The sequence below is a fragment of the Adiantum capillus-veneris genome, chromosome 29 (assembly GCF_014529385.1).
Source record: "Adiantum capillus-veneris isolate H3 chromosome 29, ASM1452938v2, whole genome shotgun sequence".
In the NCBI taxonomy this organism is placed as follows: domain Eukaryota; kingdom Viridiplantae; phylum Streptophyta; class Polypodiopsida; order Polypodiales; family Pteridaceae; genus Adiantum; species Adiantum capillus-veneris.
The window spans coordinates 9,943,559-9,960,562 of record NC_140959.1 but is presented as its reverse complement, the minus strand read 5'-3'; the positions used below and the strand labels follow the sequence as shown (position 1 = coordinate 9,960,562).

The 17,004-nt window shown below is 42.2% G+C and overlaps 1 pseudogene across 1 annotated transcript; it reads left to right on the top strand.

The window, feature by feature from the left end:
* Positions 1–14,493: 14,493 nt before the first annotated feature.
* Positions 14,494–16,998, top strand: LOC147418742 (dammaradiene synthase-like; annotated as a pseudogene). The gene is made up of 2 exons (XR_015187152.1): positions 14,494–14,662; positions 14,951–16,998. The product of XR_015187152.1 is annotated as a dammaradiene synthase-like (transcript).
* The last annotated feature ends 6 nt before the right edge of the window (positions 16,999–17,004 follow it).

The following is a 17,004-nucleotide window of genomic DNA, read 5'->3' as shown; positions in this document are numbered from 1 at the left end:
CTCATGTGTGGCAGTGTCTATAGCCCATACAACTTATTTTGAATTAAAAAAAACATGAAAAGAGTTGAACTAAAAAGCTTCATTGTCAACAAAATACATTGGAGGTTTGGTGTCTCCCTCAATCATATGAATTTGATTTTTACCCTTTTGAAAGCATCTATTTGACGGATGATTTGTTTTACCACAGTGAACACAAGGATTCTTCTTGAAACAGTCTTTTGTCTGATGATTGTTGCGCCCACAAATGGCACAAGATCTGGTAGCACTGAATGGTCGAGATGAAGCTGAGGTAGCAGCACAATTAGTGACTGCATAGGCACTGGAAGTATCATAAGAACTGATGGGGGATACTGCATTGGAGACTATATATGCACCAGGAATAATAGGAGAATTGGTACGGGGTACCCTTCATTCTTCTTCTTGCAATGATTTGATAATACCATCCAAGGAGGGCAGCGGATCTTTCTCCTTTAAAATAGTAACAATCTGATGGAATTTATCAGGCAAATTTAGCAACAAACGGCTATGAGATCTTCTTCTAGTCACGGGGCTTCGACATAAACAAGTTGAGTTTTAATACTCTTCAGCCAGTTAGCTAAAGATGTAATATTTTCATCAGCACGCATAGCAAGAGAATACAACTCCATCTTTAGACTCATCATTGAATATTTAGCTTTAGCACCAAAAACCTTCTCTACTTGTATCCAAGCAGCACTGGCAGATTGCATGTCATCCAGATAATGAATAAAATCATCTTCGAGAGATGCCAAAATAATACCTAATGCAAAGCTCGTCCTTGCGTTGTTTCTTGGCAGATAACACTGTGGTAACTGCAGTGGATGTGCCTGATTCGTCGGCTGATAGCAGCTTGACGATGCTCCACAAATTCTTCTCCCTTCACTTTAATTTTCCTAGTGTGGAAGCTGGATCCATTAAACTTATCCACTTTCGATGCCATGTTGGATAAAATTGCTGCTATGGTCACTGTTGTTGAAGTTGAAAAATAAATTCTTGCTGCTTGCTACAACTATTATCGTTGATAAGTTTCGCACTCGATTTATCCTTCGAAGATATCGAGTGTTGCATAAATCAACAAATCAAATGTTTTCTTTCCTTGAAATAATTCAAACTCAAAAAAATACTACCTTGATGTTACTGCTAGTTTGAAACTTACTGTTTAAACATTCAAGATTAAGGACCAATATGATATCCGATCACCGAGTAGAGGATGTGAATAAGCTGCTGGAAGGACCGAGGGTGTGAATACCCGCTTGTATAAGGCCTCAAGACCAAATTGGGTGGCCACTGGGATAAAAAAGTGAAATAAACAAAATAAAATCGAGCTCTGTATTGCAAAAATGGTGCACAAACGACAACGAGGAGGATCTTCTGGCTCGCAGCAAGCTATAGATGCCGAATTTGGAGGCGCTCAAGAGTCGAGATCTCACCAGCAAACCAGGGCGACCCTATTGAGGGTGATTATGCTCGGATCTGTGCAGGTCAGCGCACTACTTCCTCCCTCTGTAAGGGGCTGCTCCCGAGAGCCAAGGCTGATGCCAAGCTCTGATACCAGGTGATGGGTTGCAGGCCTATGGTGGATGGTCCCTTGCAGGCATGGCGAGGAGCTGGGCGTGCAGAGAAACGAGAGAAAGAGCGAGAGAGAGATTCAACACGCAAGACAAAAAACAATGCTTACGTTAAAGCCTCTTACATATATAGATAGCTTCTAGCCATGCAAACTTCTAAAAGACGTGTAGTTTGATACCATAGTTCATCTGCATGTTCTAAGGGAGTATCCCATTGGCTGACATCATCAATCAAAGAAGGGCTTGAAACCAACAACATAACATGATAGTGGCTCTGAATAAGATGTCATTTCTACAAGCAAAAACTCTAATTGAATTCACCCTCCTCCAATCTCCCACAACATTGGGCACAATCCATGGATAACACTTGCTTGAAAGGAAGTTTATGTGGGGGTTGTTTTAGCAAGAGCTACACAAAATATAGGAAACACTCTTCGGTCGATGAATGTTCACACATGCAATCCACAAAGATGTGTGTATACACATAAATTTTCACACAATCAAAATTCAAGAATGCTTACTTAGAAAGCTCAAAAACATTGAAAATGCACAACCTTGCAAATTTAGTTATATGCATAAAAGTTTATGTCAATGCTAGCATGCAGTTTGTATAACCATAAGCTCAATGTGCCGATGCCAGCATGCAGAGAAATGTGGCGTATAGATAAGATCTTCTGTTGGAGGTGAGTTAGCATGTTATTGATCTTCTTATGTGCCATTGTTCTTTTCGACGGTCAGCTTTCGAAATCTGCTGCATGTCATCAAAATTACACGTAAATTCTAAAGGACACATAAGGTCTTCATGTTTTCTAAAATAAGTTCTATCGTGAAACTTTAACCTTGACTCTGTCCAATCCGACTTCCAAAAATGCAGCGTTAATTTCCTTCATGACTGTTGGAATTTCATAAGCTGGAACCCGTTACACTATCACTAGTCCAACTTATCTAATCTAAACTTAACTCACCTTTAGTGTGCTCAACAAAGCACATCCTAAAGTGGTGACTGTAAAGAAGATATGTCTGTGTGCATGCTCACGAATCAAAAAAATTCAATAGCACTTTACCTTTTTTGTCATTTTTTGGAGGAAGAGAAAATGAACGAAGGACTCTGCAGTGTTGGATTTCAGGCGTTGCTTGAATGCTTGCTCTTTCTATGAATGAGATAGAGAGAAAAATGATTTCAATACATTTTCCATAATCTTGATGTGAATGTGTAAGCATAACCAAAGTGTATACCTTCATATTCATAGAAGGCCACCCGAGAAAATGCCTTGTTCAATGATATCAACACAAAATCGAGCATTGTTGATGTCGTTGTCACAATATTGCAAGTCTAGATTTAATCACCAACTTTTTATCTTTTATTGTTGCAATGATGGAAGGTGTGTCTGCACTTGAAAAGATGTCTCTCTTCCAGTACTGAACAAAGCTATCAAGGAAACCATAGAGATCACAAAATTTTTCATAGTGACCTTCTATCATGGCTACATGTATATTGAAGACGTAATCAAAATTTGTGGATTGAAAGACTTGATATTAAGAAAACATGAGAAACATATCAAATTGAGTAACAAATGATTATGAGCTTACAAAGGAATTTGGCAGTAGATGACTGAGTTCAAACCCGATTTCAATGTCGAGTTGGGAAGCTGATGTTGAAGGAAATACTACATAGTCTTTGGAGAGGGCTGACTTGATGTCAACACATAAATCAGGAAGGATATCTTGCACATAATTGAAACCAATGAAACATGCAAGAAATTTGTTTTTTTGTTAGCATTTTCTCAGCAGATGCAATTTTCTTTTTGAAGGACTTTTTAGAGTTAGAAGTAGTTGCTTTCGAAGGAGCTTCAAAGACACAATCCATTCTCTTTATGGCTTCAAACACTTCTCTTCCAAAGTAAAAAAAGCAAGAATTTTAAATTGTGTTTATTGTTAGCGATTTCAAGTAATCAATTTAAATAATTTACTCAAAATTTGTTATTTACCTTTTTCTTCTTTGTATTAGAACTTGAAGCAACACAATGGCAAGTTTTTGGCCCAACTCTCGCATGGCATGTGTATTTAGTACCAACAAACAATGCCAAAAGCAGAGGGCAAAATTATGGAGAAGCTGTTGTACATGGGATAAAAAACATGGAACACCTTGAAGAAGCCCATTCTTCAACCAATTTCAACAAAAGCACAAGATTTTTCCTTGCCACCATCACTGTCATACTGCAGATGGGTTACAATATGAAAATAATGGTATGGGTTTGTGCAATTGAAGACGGAGGACTCCTTGTCAAAGTGCCTCCAAGGATGCCTAACATGCAATGTTTGTCAAGAAAGATCTCGTGATGTTCATGATTAGAGAGGGAGTTGTCAGGGATGGTGTCTATCATTCATGTTAGCGGATGGTTGTAACAGTATAACACTGGACAGTCCCATGGCTCTTTCTCCTAAGACTAGGATGACATTTGTTAGCATTTGTTTTGAAGATTCTGATGGACATTCAACCTGTGGATATAATGGCGTACACGATTGAGTGATCTGACCAATAACAGTAATTCGTTCCTACTTTGCTATGATGGACATCTTCTTCAAATTTAGATGTGATCCAATGTCGATCCATAAATTCTTTTTGCATATGTAATGAGTTGCCGAAGTCCATTTTTAGGAGAAATATGGACTTTGCATGGGCCATGTAAAAAATCCTAATTTTTAGGGATTAAGGCTAATGTTGTGTAGGGTTAAGGGGACAAGGGCATTCAAGAAGGTAGTTTTGAGTAGGCTTTTCTAGCTTTTTTTAAAGACAAATGTAGGATGTGGACCTAAGAGGTTACTTTCTCTCTCTAGTTTTTTGAAAATCAAGGGAGTAAAGGGGTGTGGCCACATTAGCAAAAACGTGGGTCACTAAGAGCCAAAACTTGACTTCTTCTCAGAAAATTCATTTTTACTTATTTTTTACTTCAAACTCCCTCCCAACATATATACATATCCAAAAATCATTTTTTGACCTTTTTTTTACCTACAATCTTTGAAAGTCCATTTTTTCAAAATCTTTTCCCAAAAAAAATAAAATTTGTTATCTCCTCCTCCTCCCTCCTCCCTCCTCTCTCCCTCTCCTCCTCCCTCCTCCCTCCTCTCTCCCTCTCCTCTCCCTCCCTGCTTCTACCTTCCTCCTCCTCCCCTCTCTCTCCCTCCGCCCCTCACCCCTTCTCTCCTCCCATCTTCCTCCCTCTCCCTCCCCCTCTCTCTTTTCATCCTTTGCTTCCTCACGCAACGACGGCTGCCATGGTGCTTACAGACATCACAACTCGTTTTCTTCCACCACCACATACTTCACACACCAAAAACGTACATATTTGCTTTCCCACAACGTTTGCATCGAAGGCCGCATGTGAGGGTGATCAAAGATCATCACAGGAATGTCGTACCGCCGGTGAGACGAATGTTGACATTTGGGTGGACGGTCGCCTTTATTTGCAAGATACATTCTTACTTCACACTATTTTCTAACATTTATCTTACTGGTGCTAGAAACTTCATCTACGAGGCATGCGGTGGAACAAGCCAAGATGATCGAGTCAACCTTCTCACTAGTTGTCTCAATACCCATGATGTGATTTCTACCTTACGATCACCTAGGGGAAGCACATTAAGGATGTAGTCACCAAGGACCTCATGCGCAAATCGAGAAATGTGGTTAGTGAAGATGATGTGCAACAAGCTTGTGATGAGGCTAGCATCAACACCAAATCCATCAGGCTATATTTTAACTCCCAAAGGATGCCCTCAAAGAGTGTGGCATTGTGGAAAACCTATTTCCTGTTCCGCACAAGGTCAACCTTGCAAAGAAGGCCACAAACAAAGGTGTGTTCTCCCGCATTGGGGCATACCTACACATTGAGGACACAATGCCAACTTCGCTTTATGCTTTGTGCACAACAAAGGCAAGGGGAAAAGGTAAGAAACACTCCATAAGACCTTCAAAGAAGGGCTTCTCTTACACTATGTGGGACAATATTTTTGTGGACCTTAGAAGGATTCAACAAGCCATGCTTAGATTTTATGAGTTACCTTAAGAAGGTGACACGCTATACATCTTTCTTTTGGTTGTGTTCTTATCATAGACTTTGAAGCATAAGGTCTTGCCACTATTTATTTTGTTGTGCTTGGCACAAAGGTCGCTTTTGTGTTGAAACTTGATGAGTGTCAAATAGTGAAAGGCCGAAGGTTAGAGAGGCTAAGTGTCACTTTATTGAATGAGGCCCTTTTGCAAACCAAGCGAAGGGATTCAGTCAAGCCATCTCCCACCCCGTCTTTTAGTGTGCAATCAAAGAAAGACATTTGGATGTTGGATGCTGTTGAGGTGCCCAAAGAGAGACCAATGGAGTACTTTCATGGATTTTTGAGAGAACTCCATGGATCACATAAGTAATACACTCTCGAATTGCATGTGAGAAGTTGGAGGTTGAGGGTTTTGGTAGCTTTTATGTGGAGTGGCACTTAGGTGGGGACTTGAAGAGCATAAAGTGTTTGCTTGACTGCAAACAAGGGGCTTCTTCTCTCATGCCTTGTCCATTTTGCACTTGAGGGTACAAACCTAACAGATAGCTAGACTACTGACTTCATCAAAGAAGGAAATTGTGTTGGCATGATAAGGTCACACTGTTTGCAAGATGATATATGATGATTGTATTTAACTTTGATGAAGAATATTACAAAAGTCCTATGGGAGGCATATCGCTATACCAGTCATCAATATTGTGTTGTTTGTCTCACTCTTACTCTCACTAGTAGCTTGTGTAAATTCATGCAATTGTCTCTTGTTTATTGAAGAATTTGTTGATACTTATTGTTTAATTTAAGAAGAGTGGAGGTAAATCTATCAATTGTCATTACATGAGCATCCTCTGAAATCCCTACTCCATCTAAAGGATCCATACAATATATATATTTTTTGAGTAAAATCCTCTTTGTTTAACTCACATGACATAGTACATTTTGGAAAAGCGTCCCCCCCCAACCCCCCCAGTGAGAACATAGTAGTGGGATGGTGTGCATAGTCTAGGTGATAAAATCTTATGTGCATCGTGCATTAGCACTTCTTTGAGGTTGACACCCTCAAAGAGTCTTCGTGTCCCATCTGAGTCGCTTCCTTGAGTAATGAAATTATGTTAGTGCCAAAAAGATATTCTATAGACGTCCACCATGGCGACCCGCTAACGTTGGCGGCGTTGCCAGGGATAGCGATCCTTCACTGATGAGTGATCGAGTTGTAGCTTTTTACTTAGAGACTTTGATTTTGATTTCCACTTCATTTACACTTTAGCATTTAGACAGCTAGACATGGGGTTTAGTACTTGATAGAGTCTAAAAGTCAAGGACTTGCTAGATCTATTCTCAAAAGGTAAAGAGGGTTGTGATTGAGATAGCCAAAAGCATTTCATTCTTTGAATTTCTCGTTACTTTTAGAGTACTATACCGTTTTTTGTTTTGACTTTATTTTTTCTTGTTTTGTTTGTTTTTGTTTCATGTTTGTGGGCTTCTACCACACTATCGAAGCAAGGGACTTGCCTAACACTGCGTGCGAGCCACTGTGGCTCCAAAAGAAACTAGCCTAAACTAGAAAGCTCAAAGATAACAATGGTGTATCACTCACCGCTCTACGCTTGCTGTCGTGGAGGATTCCTCGCCACGAAGAAGAGGGAGCCGCCGTTGCATCACGCTCAACCGCCTTGTCGCCGTCGTGATGCCGCAATGCTCGAGCACTCTCTCTCTCTCTCTCTCTCTCTCTCTCTCTCTCTCTCTCTCTCTCTCTCTCTCTCAAACACACGCGCACACACACACACACACACACTAGTACACAAAGGAGACGGAGAAGGAGATGGAGTAAGAGCACTCTTCTTGCATTGCAAAAATGAGAGAATGAGGTATTTTAGGTTTAGATTGACTTTTATATAGGCTTGCCCATTCACATTTGGGCGGCCAACGTGTTGGCGTGCTTGCATCACAGGTACAATACAATGTCCATTGTCCACGGGGGATCTGATCTCTAACACAGCTTGCGAGCTTTGAGCTTGCGAAGCTAGATAATAAAAGCACTGCCTTTGACAATGAAATGTCTATGTACAGCTACTACCTAGTACCACCTTGTTAACATGCGCACTCGTAGGAGTATGTCCCTACGACTTAAAAAAAAGAAATGAACATTAGAATCAGTATTGATTCTGCCCCAGTCCAGGAAAAAAAGCACTAATGAAGGGAAAGCGGGTGAGGGGGAGATGGAGGAGGTCTGCAACAACAAGCAGACAGGGTCCCGCCCTGCAGCTCTCTCTCTCTCTCTCTCTCTCTCTCTCTCTCTCTCTCTCTCTCTCTCTCTCTCTCTCTCTCTCTCTGTGACTGTCGATGATGGTTCTCTGCAGAGCGCTCTGTGGCTCTCTCTCTCTTTGGCGACGAGCGGAGGAACGTTGAGGTGGGCAGTGTGCACGAGCAGCATTTTTTTTATATTATTAAGGCGTGCACCTATGAGCACTATCTGCTAGGGTGCTTGGTGGCTAGAGCCATCACTACAAGTCTTTCACGCCAGCTGCGAGAGTTCAAAACCCGTTTGCGATTGCAGTTTTACTTGGGCAAGACAAGTAAGGTAAAGAATCTGCAGAGATTCCCAAGCAATCTATACTCTTTTATAATGCAGCTTAAAATTTTCAAGCAAGGAGAGGGCATCCACGTGTCACTCTCTAGTTCATTTCAAAAAACACCTTGCAAAACATCTAATCTAAAATATAAAAGTAAAGTAAAGGGTAAGATTGTAAGAAATGACAGCCTTTACACTAACAAGCCTTTTCAAAGGTAAAGCCAAAAGACTTTCTACTCTACATAAAATAAATGTTGAAGTTTGATTGCACATAACAAAAAGGGGATAATAGCCAAGAAGTGTAGCTCAGTTGGTGAGACCTTTGAGATGCAACCTCAAGGTTGAGGGTTCGAGGCTCACAAGTTGAGTTCTCTTGGGTGTATTCTCCTCCCCTATTGGGGGGGTGGTTCCCACGGTTTCCCCTCGAGGGTATAATGTGCAGCAATGTACAGTTGTAAATACATAATATGTGTATAGTTTCTCTCTACTTCCTTCCCCACGCTGATGGTAAAAAAGAAGGGGGATAACTTTAGTGGAGGTTTTGTTACTTAATGTGAATTTCTATACTATATATAATTGAGCTTAATTTTTTTTAGGAAGGAGAGGGCATCCATGGGTCAACTCCTCCAAGCCTTTGTATTGACAATTTGACTGTGACGTTTTAACTGGAGGCAATGTGCTCACTGTGCATGTGTGTGTGTGTGTGTGTGTGTGTGTGTGTGTGTGTGACGTTTTAACTGGAGGCAATGTGCTCACTGTGCATGTGTGTGTGTGTGTGTGTGTGTGTGTGTGTGTGTGTGTGAGAGAGAGAGAGAGAGAGAGAGAGAGAGAAGCCTTTTTGCCTGGGGTTGAAGGTCATGTTGACTCTTTCCAGTCATTTGAGAGTGTGCGCGAAGCCAGAGAGAGAGAGAGAGAGAGAGAGAGAGAGAGAGAGAGAGAGAGAGAGAGAGATAGAGAGAGAGAGAGAGAGACGAACGACTGTACATACTACACACTCTGTGTTTGTAAATTGTGTGTGAGAGAGAGACGAACGATTGGTAGGCTGTAGCATTACAGAGCCTGTGTTTGTGTGTGCGTGTGAGACAGTGAGAGAAGAACGATAGGTAGCAAGCACTCATGTGTGCACAACGTGTGTGTGTGTGTGTGTGTGTGTGTGTGTGTGTGTGAGAGAGAGAGAGAGAGAGAGAGAGAGAGAGAGAGAGTGAGTGAGAGAGAGAGAGAGAGATGCGTTTGTGTAGGGTTTGATGAACCCTCCTAGGTGAGATCTTCTCCTATAGGGTTTTTTGCCTCTATCAAAATCTCAACCATGGCTACCGCTACCTCAGAATACCATTTCCTCGTGGGAGGCCTAGCCTGGTCTACCAGCAAGTAGGCCTCAAAGATGCTTTCAGTCCCTACAGCCAACTGATCGAGTCCAAGGTCTCATGGGTTTGGTTTTGCCACCATGGCTTTGTTTCTGCTCAGGATGCGAAGATGGTTGTGCTATGTGTTGACAAAGGTGGCGACGAAGCCATGGGATTCGGAGCTGGCGGGGTGCTACAAAAGCTACCTAAGAGGGTTAATATGGCATCCCAAAATCTTGTCGTAAAATGTCTAGCCATGCCCGTGCTATGCTTTCGCTGAGAGACGGGAAATGAGCGCATGCTGAAAAGCGGTCAGGTCATGTACTCAAAAAAAAATCGGACAAAAACTGGAGCTCCACCGTTCATCCGTTGTAGCTTTTCCCTTGCCACTTTTCCCATAGCCACATCATGTACAAGAGGAAGAAGAGATTGGGTCCGAGATCTCATTATAGAGATGCGCAAAGCACTCTCAAAGATGCGCGAAACAGAGTGACTATCTAGATATTGCAGGTATTATTGTTATATGGACACATTTAATTAAGCCAGACGGTCATGTCCTTTTGGTCGTTTTGACGAGACATGATGGAAGCAATTGAGGTCATGAATGGAAAAGATTTAGGATGGCCAAAGCATCAGTGAGAACCAAGCCCAAAGCCTTAGTGGAGGGAGGTGGAGGTGGCTATCGAGGATCCGGAGGTGGGGGTGGAGGCTATAGCAATGGACGTTCACACTATTGTGATAGCCTGGAAGGTGGGTATGGAGGCAGGTCAAATGGAAGAGGCTATGATGGTGGGCTAGAGCGCAACAGTTATGACAGAGGAGGTGGTGGATACTACAAAGGGGGAAGAAATGGCTATGATGGAGCTGTGGTTAAATATCGACTTGGTTGCCAACGTGTGCATGGACGTGATTGCTGCACCACGTCACTTCACTTTCGGGGGGCATAGCAGGTAGTGTAGCGTTATCAACAACAGGATCCAGTTTACTCGCAAGCACACGCAAGTAGTGTGGTGGTAAAGCAAGTGCACCTAAATGTGGAGGTGAGGAGCTCGAAGCACGTGAGTGGAAAACGTGATGACTTTTCAGTCAACTATTTCCAATCGATTGCAGTTGACTGTGAACCGACTCAGCTGCTTTGCCATGAGCGCAAGCTAGCATATATAGAAAAAGCTCGATGGTGGAGGAAGCAGGTATGGCAGTGGCGGGGGTCAAGACTCTGGCAGCAGGAGGGAGAATTAACAGGCAATTTTGGTCGATTGATGACTTTTACTTTCTATTAGTCAAATGCAAACGTTTATGTATTCCTAGTTTGCTAGATAGCTTGGTCATTTGAACAAGGATGATGAGAGGTCACCACTCACTTCACTTACTTCCTGCTGACACGACTAATTTCGCAAGTTGTGACATTTTGTGTGTGTATGGGTGTGCACTGTGTGTTGAAAACCTTGCGTGATCACTTTAGAGACTGCTTTTTCAATGTAAGCACTCACATTGGGGGGAGAGAGAGAGAGAGAGAGAGAGAGAGAGAGAGAGAGAGAGAGAGAACGCTTGGGAGTCAGACAAATAGATAGGTAGATAGACAGAGAGAGGGAGGGAGGGAGAGAGAGAGTGACTCGAAATAAGTGCTCAAAATTGTTTTTCCCAAAAATGAGAATTTTAATAGGTCATTTGACTATATTGAAAGGTTTTTACACAAAATTTCTCTAAATTTTGTAGGTTTTCTCACCTTCAAGTGTAAAATTTAATGATAAATCTCAAACTTTGTAGAGGAGATTACACCAAACCTACATCTTTTCAAGCATTGTTGGAAGCACTCAAGAGAGAAAGAGAGAGAGAGAGCACCTATGTTGTGGGTGCATGGAGATAGAGAGAGTGAGAGAGGCAAAGAAAGATGTAGTGCTCTCTCTAATAGAGAGAGAGAGAGAGAGAGAGAGAGAGAGAGAGAGAGGGGGGGGGGGGGGGGGGGGGGGGGGGGGGGGGGGAGACAAGGAGGGAGGAAAAAATCTCCTGTAGAGAGAGAGAAAGAGAAAGAGAGGACAGAAGAAGTATCCTCCCAAGATCTTGCTCGCATAGACAATAGAGAGAAAGGTTTGACGATGATAGCAGATGGTTCACGATGACTGATTAGGAAGGAATGACTCGCATGGGGATTGGGGCAATTAGCACAAGTATCAAGACAATAGTTAAATTTTCTATATTGAACATTTTTACACTAGATTTGTTTAAATTTTGTAGGTGTTCTCACCTTCAAATTTAGAATTTGGAAACATCAAGATGATTAGTACAAGCATCGGGCAATAGTTAAACTGACTATATTGAAAGGTTTTTACACTAAATTTCTCTAAGTTTTGTAGGTTTTCTCATGCTCAAATTTAAAATTTAGTGGCATTGGGACGATTAGCACAAGCATTGAGGCAATAGTCAAATTGACTACATTGAAAAGTTTTAACACAAGATTTCTCTAACTTTTTGGGTTTTCTCACCTTCATATTTAAGATTTAGCATTAAATGCCAAAATTTGTAGGTGGGATTACACTAAACACAGGTTCTTTTCAAGCACTATCGGAAGTACTCAAGTGAGAAAGAGATACTATTATTCATAGCTAATGTAAAACCTTAAATTTACCACTTAGGAGTTGTTAAGATAATGACACATATAAGGTATAGTTGTCACTACCTTGAATTAATTGCATAGAGAATATATACTTGCACATGTTGTCACCTTTTCTAGGCGGAGGTACCGAAACTGAGCCTTAGATTGGATTCAGATTGCACGATGGCAACGGTGAGTCACCCTGCACATCCAATGAGAGCGCAATAGCTAGACAAAGGTATTCACACTGCGTGACGTAGGTGATTTAACCAATGTTGATGTAAGACACAAAAAGGGTTCTTCCTCTCTCTCTCTCTCTCTCTCTCTCTCTCTCTCTCTCTCTCTCTCTCCAATGTAGATGCTTACATTGAAAAAACAGTCTGTAAAGCGATCACGCAAGGTTTTCAACACATAGTGCACACCCATACACACACAAAATGTTATAGCTTGCGGAATGAGTCGTGTCAGCAAGTCACCTTCAAGTGTAAAATTTAATGATAAATCTCAAATTTTGTAGGGGAGATTACACCAAACCTACATCTTTTCAAGCATTGTTGGAAGTACTCAAGAGAGAAAGAGAGAGCAAGAGCACTTATGTTGCCGGTGCTTGGAGATAGAGAGAGTGAGAGAGGCAAAGAAAGGCTAAGATGTAATGCTCTCGCCAATTAAAGAGAGAGAGAGAGAGAGAGAGAGAGAGAGAGAGGAAGGCAGAAATCTCCTTCCAAGAACTTGCTCACATAGACGATAAAGAGAAAGGTTCGACGATGATAGCCGATGGTTCATGACGATCAATTGGGAAGGAATGACTCGCATGGGGCATTGAGACAATTAGCACAAGCATCATGGCAATAGATAAATTGTCTATATTGAACGGTTTTTCACTAAATTTCTTTGAATTTTGTAGGTGTTATCACCTCAAATTTAGAATTTGGCAACATCGTGACGATTAGTACAAGCATCAAGGCAATAGTCAAATTGACTATATTGAAAGGTTTTTACACTAAATTTCTCTAAATTTTGTAGGTTTTCTCAAGTTCAAATTTAAAATGTATTGCATTGGGTCTATTAGCACAAGCATCGAGGAAATAGTCAAACTATATTGAAATGTTTTAACACTAGATTTCTCTAAACTTTTTGGGTTTTCTCCCCTTCAAATTTGAAATTTAGCAATAAGTGACAAAATTTGTAGATGGGATTACATTTTCAAGCACTATTGAAAAAGGAAGTACTCAAGTGAGAAATAGATGTCACTATTCATAGTTAATGGAAAACCTTAAATTTACCACTTAGGAGTTGTCAAGGTAATGACACATATAAGATATAGTTTTCACTACCTTGAATTGGATGCATAGAGGATATATATTTGCACATGTTGTCACCTTTTCTAAGTGGAGTTACCAAAATTGGGCCTTAGATTTGGTTCAAATTGCACGACGACAATCGTAAGTCACCATGCACATCTAATGAGAGCGCAATAGCCAGACAAAGGTATTCAGATTGCGTGACGATAGGTGATTCAACCAATGTTGATGCAAGGCACAAAAAGGGTTCTCTCTCTCTCTCTCTCTCTCTCTCCGATCCAAGGAGTGTTCCACCCTCCACGTAAACTAAAATTTCACATTGAAAAAGAACCCATTCAATTTTTGGGCTAACAAAAACCACCCTTCAATTGCAATTTGTTGAATTCTATAGTGCTCTACTAAGGTTTTGCAATGGTATGGTTACACTCTTCAGCCGCCTTAGTCTGAACCTTGAGGCAGTGGCAGAAGTGTGATCTAAGTACTTTTCCACCCTTTAGTGTGAACTGAGAGGCGACAAAAGAGTGTACATCTGAAGTGTTCCACCCAAAAAAGGCTCCTTTTTAGCTCTGCTTCTGTCACTCCATTGTGACCCCAACCTTACTTTTTTTTAGCCGCAGCAACGCGCGGGTCACATACTAGTATGATATGAAACCTACCAGTATGTATCAGTAAGTGACATAATGAACCCACACACATTTCGCAAAACTTAAAATCTATTCCTATTGGTACTTTATTATGTACCAGTAAGTAACATAATGAACCCACACACATTTCGCAAAACTTAAAATCTATTCCTATTGGTACTTTTTACTTCGTAAGCGTAGAAGGCAAATACAAAACTCTGGCCTCTCAGTAATCCACGTGGCAACGTTTTTTCGCCTGCCACCGGGGGGCCTTTCTACAGTCTCTTTTTTCTGCAAATGACGTGGCCAAAAACCAGCGAAAGTTACGCCCTGAGCAGCGGATGCGCTTTCCTATCCAAGCTATTGCTAATTGCGGTGCCGATTCCTTCTGCGCACAGCCTCACAACGGCCTACTTGTACATTTTCTCAAGCCCGTGCAATCTCAGCAAAAGGGCATAAGCCAAGAGCAGGCGCAGATGCTGAACATGAGGAACACCGGAAGAGAGCTTCGCAGCAACAAGCTACAAGCGGGCCTGCACCTTGCTTCGATTTATAATGCAGGCATATGTTCTCATTCAGCGCAACAAAACTCTGGTAAGATCTTGTGGCATCAGTGAAAGCAAGATCTTGATAATCTATATGCTTTGCAGGCTAGCTAATTGATAAGAGTGGAGTGAGTGCCTTACTGAATCTTGATTAGTTGTGGCCAAGATGGAGCCCTACTGTCAAGAGTACTTCAAGGAAAGCAAGATCTTGATAATCTATATGTGTAATTTTCTTGTGGCATCAATGAAAGCAAGATCTTGATAATATATATGCTTTGCAGGCTAGCTAATTGATCAGAGTGGAGTGCCTTACTGAATCTTGATTAGCTGTGTCCAGGATGGAGCCCTACTGTCAAGAGTACTTCAAGGAGGAGTATGATATGTGGAACACCGAACCCATCTCGCTCTATGATGGCATCCAGCAAAGCCAGGAGTTCTTGCTTTCCTTGCAGTTCCCCCAAGGATACTGGTGGGGAGAGCTTGAAGCCAATACAACCATCACCTCACAGACCATCATCCTCTACAAGATGTTTGGCATCGGCCACTGAAAGCCCGTGCAGAAAATGGGTCAACTACCTTGAGCTGTGATGGTGTGATCATGGTGGGTGGGAGCTGTACTATGGAGATGAAGGCCATCTCAGTGCCACTATAGAAGCCTACATAACATTGTCTCTTCCCCATGTCCCAGAAACAGATCTTGTTCTTCTGAAAGCTTATACATACATCATCAGTCGAGGAGGTATCTTTAAAGCCCGGATCGTCACCAAGATTTTGCTAGCTCTAATAGGTATCTATGATTGGAAAGGCATTCCTTCTCCGCCTCCATGGGTTGTGCTCTTCCCTGGCTAGTTTCCCTTCAGCTTATACAACATGGCGTGTTGGGTGCACGAGTGCGTAGTGTCTTTGATGATCATTTGCGACAAAAAGCCTGTGTTTAAGCTGAAGCCAGAGATGTCCTTTGATGAGCTTTATGCTGAGGGGAGGAAGAATGTGCGCTTTGGCTTTACTTTTGGGGGGAGTTGGACTGACAAGCTCTTTGTAGGGATAGAATATACTTTCAAGGTGATGGAGAAGATGGGGCTCGTACCATTCCGGCGATGGGGTTTGAAGGAAGCAGAGAGGTGGGTGCCAAAGAGGCAAGAGGATTCTGAAGAGTTTCTTGGTTACTATCCTCCCATGTTTTATGCGATGGTTTGCATGAAGATATGGGGCTATGATGTGACACACCCCGTACTCCACAGAGCTCTCTCTGGTTTGGTGATGTTCTCAATAGAAAGGAAAGAACATTGTGTGGTTCAATCTATCGTATCACCTGTCTGGGATACAGCTCTTTTGGTAAGAGCTCTCGTCGAGTCCGGGCTTCTGCCAGACCATCCAGCCTTTTGCAAGGCCCCTGGAGAGTGGCTCCTAGAAAAGCAAATCACCAAGCACATAGACTGGTCCTACAAAAGCAAAGCAGGCTATTTGCCGCCGGGCAGGTGGGCATTCCAATTCTTCAAGCTAAATAAGGAAGAGGTTAAAAACGGGGCTATTGCATGTGTTGTGGACTGGATTAACACCATGCAAAGCAACATTGGTAGGCAGCCTATGACATAGACAATGATAAGAGCTGGCTCAACTCTGTGCCCTTTGCGGATTTGAAAGCCATGAATGATCCACCCACTGCAGATGTGACTGCAAGGGTGATGGAATTGGTGGGGAGGCTAATGGAAAGCGACCAGGTTGAGGCGCTGGCACAGCGGATGCCGCTTGAGGTGCTGGCGAGAGGATTGGCATATATACGGAACGAGCAGGAGCAGGATGGGTGTTGGTGGGGGAGGTGGGGTGTGAACTACATATACGGGATATGGCTGATGGCGATGGCATTGACAGTGCCGACGACGCACGGGGAGGAGATAAGGAGGGGGGCAAAGTGACTGGTGAAGATGCAGAACAAGAAGGGGAAGGAAGTAAAGTCGAGTAGTATGGTAAGGGCGGAAGCTTGTAAGGGTCAAATTGGACGATGTGCCATGGGCCAATCATTTTATCAATTAAACAAAACACAGACTCATGCTTTCGAGCTTGGGCATATCCTGCCATTGATGCCATCCATGAGTCTACATCTTGAACAACAATGACCTCATCTAATGCTTTTGTCAAAATCTCTGACTAAATGTCTTCAGAGGATATGCCACCAGAGTGATTTTAACAGAGCTTCAAATGGTTTGAAAATCTCAGGTGCAATGTCCGGAAAGGACACATCAGCAACAAACTTGGCAGCACAACATATAATTCTCCAAGCGGGCACAAAGTATTGGTGCTGCCTTGGTGAGAATTCTCTCCTTTAAGACCACCACCTTTCCTATTTGCCCTTCCACTTTGTGCGGGTTGTGCTTAGCCGACTCGCATAGA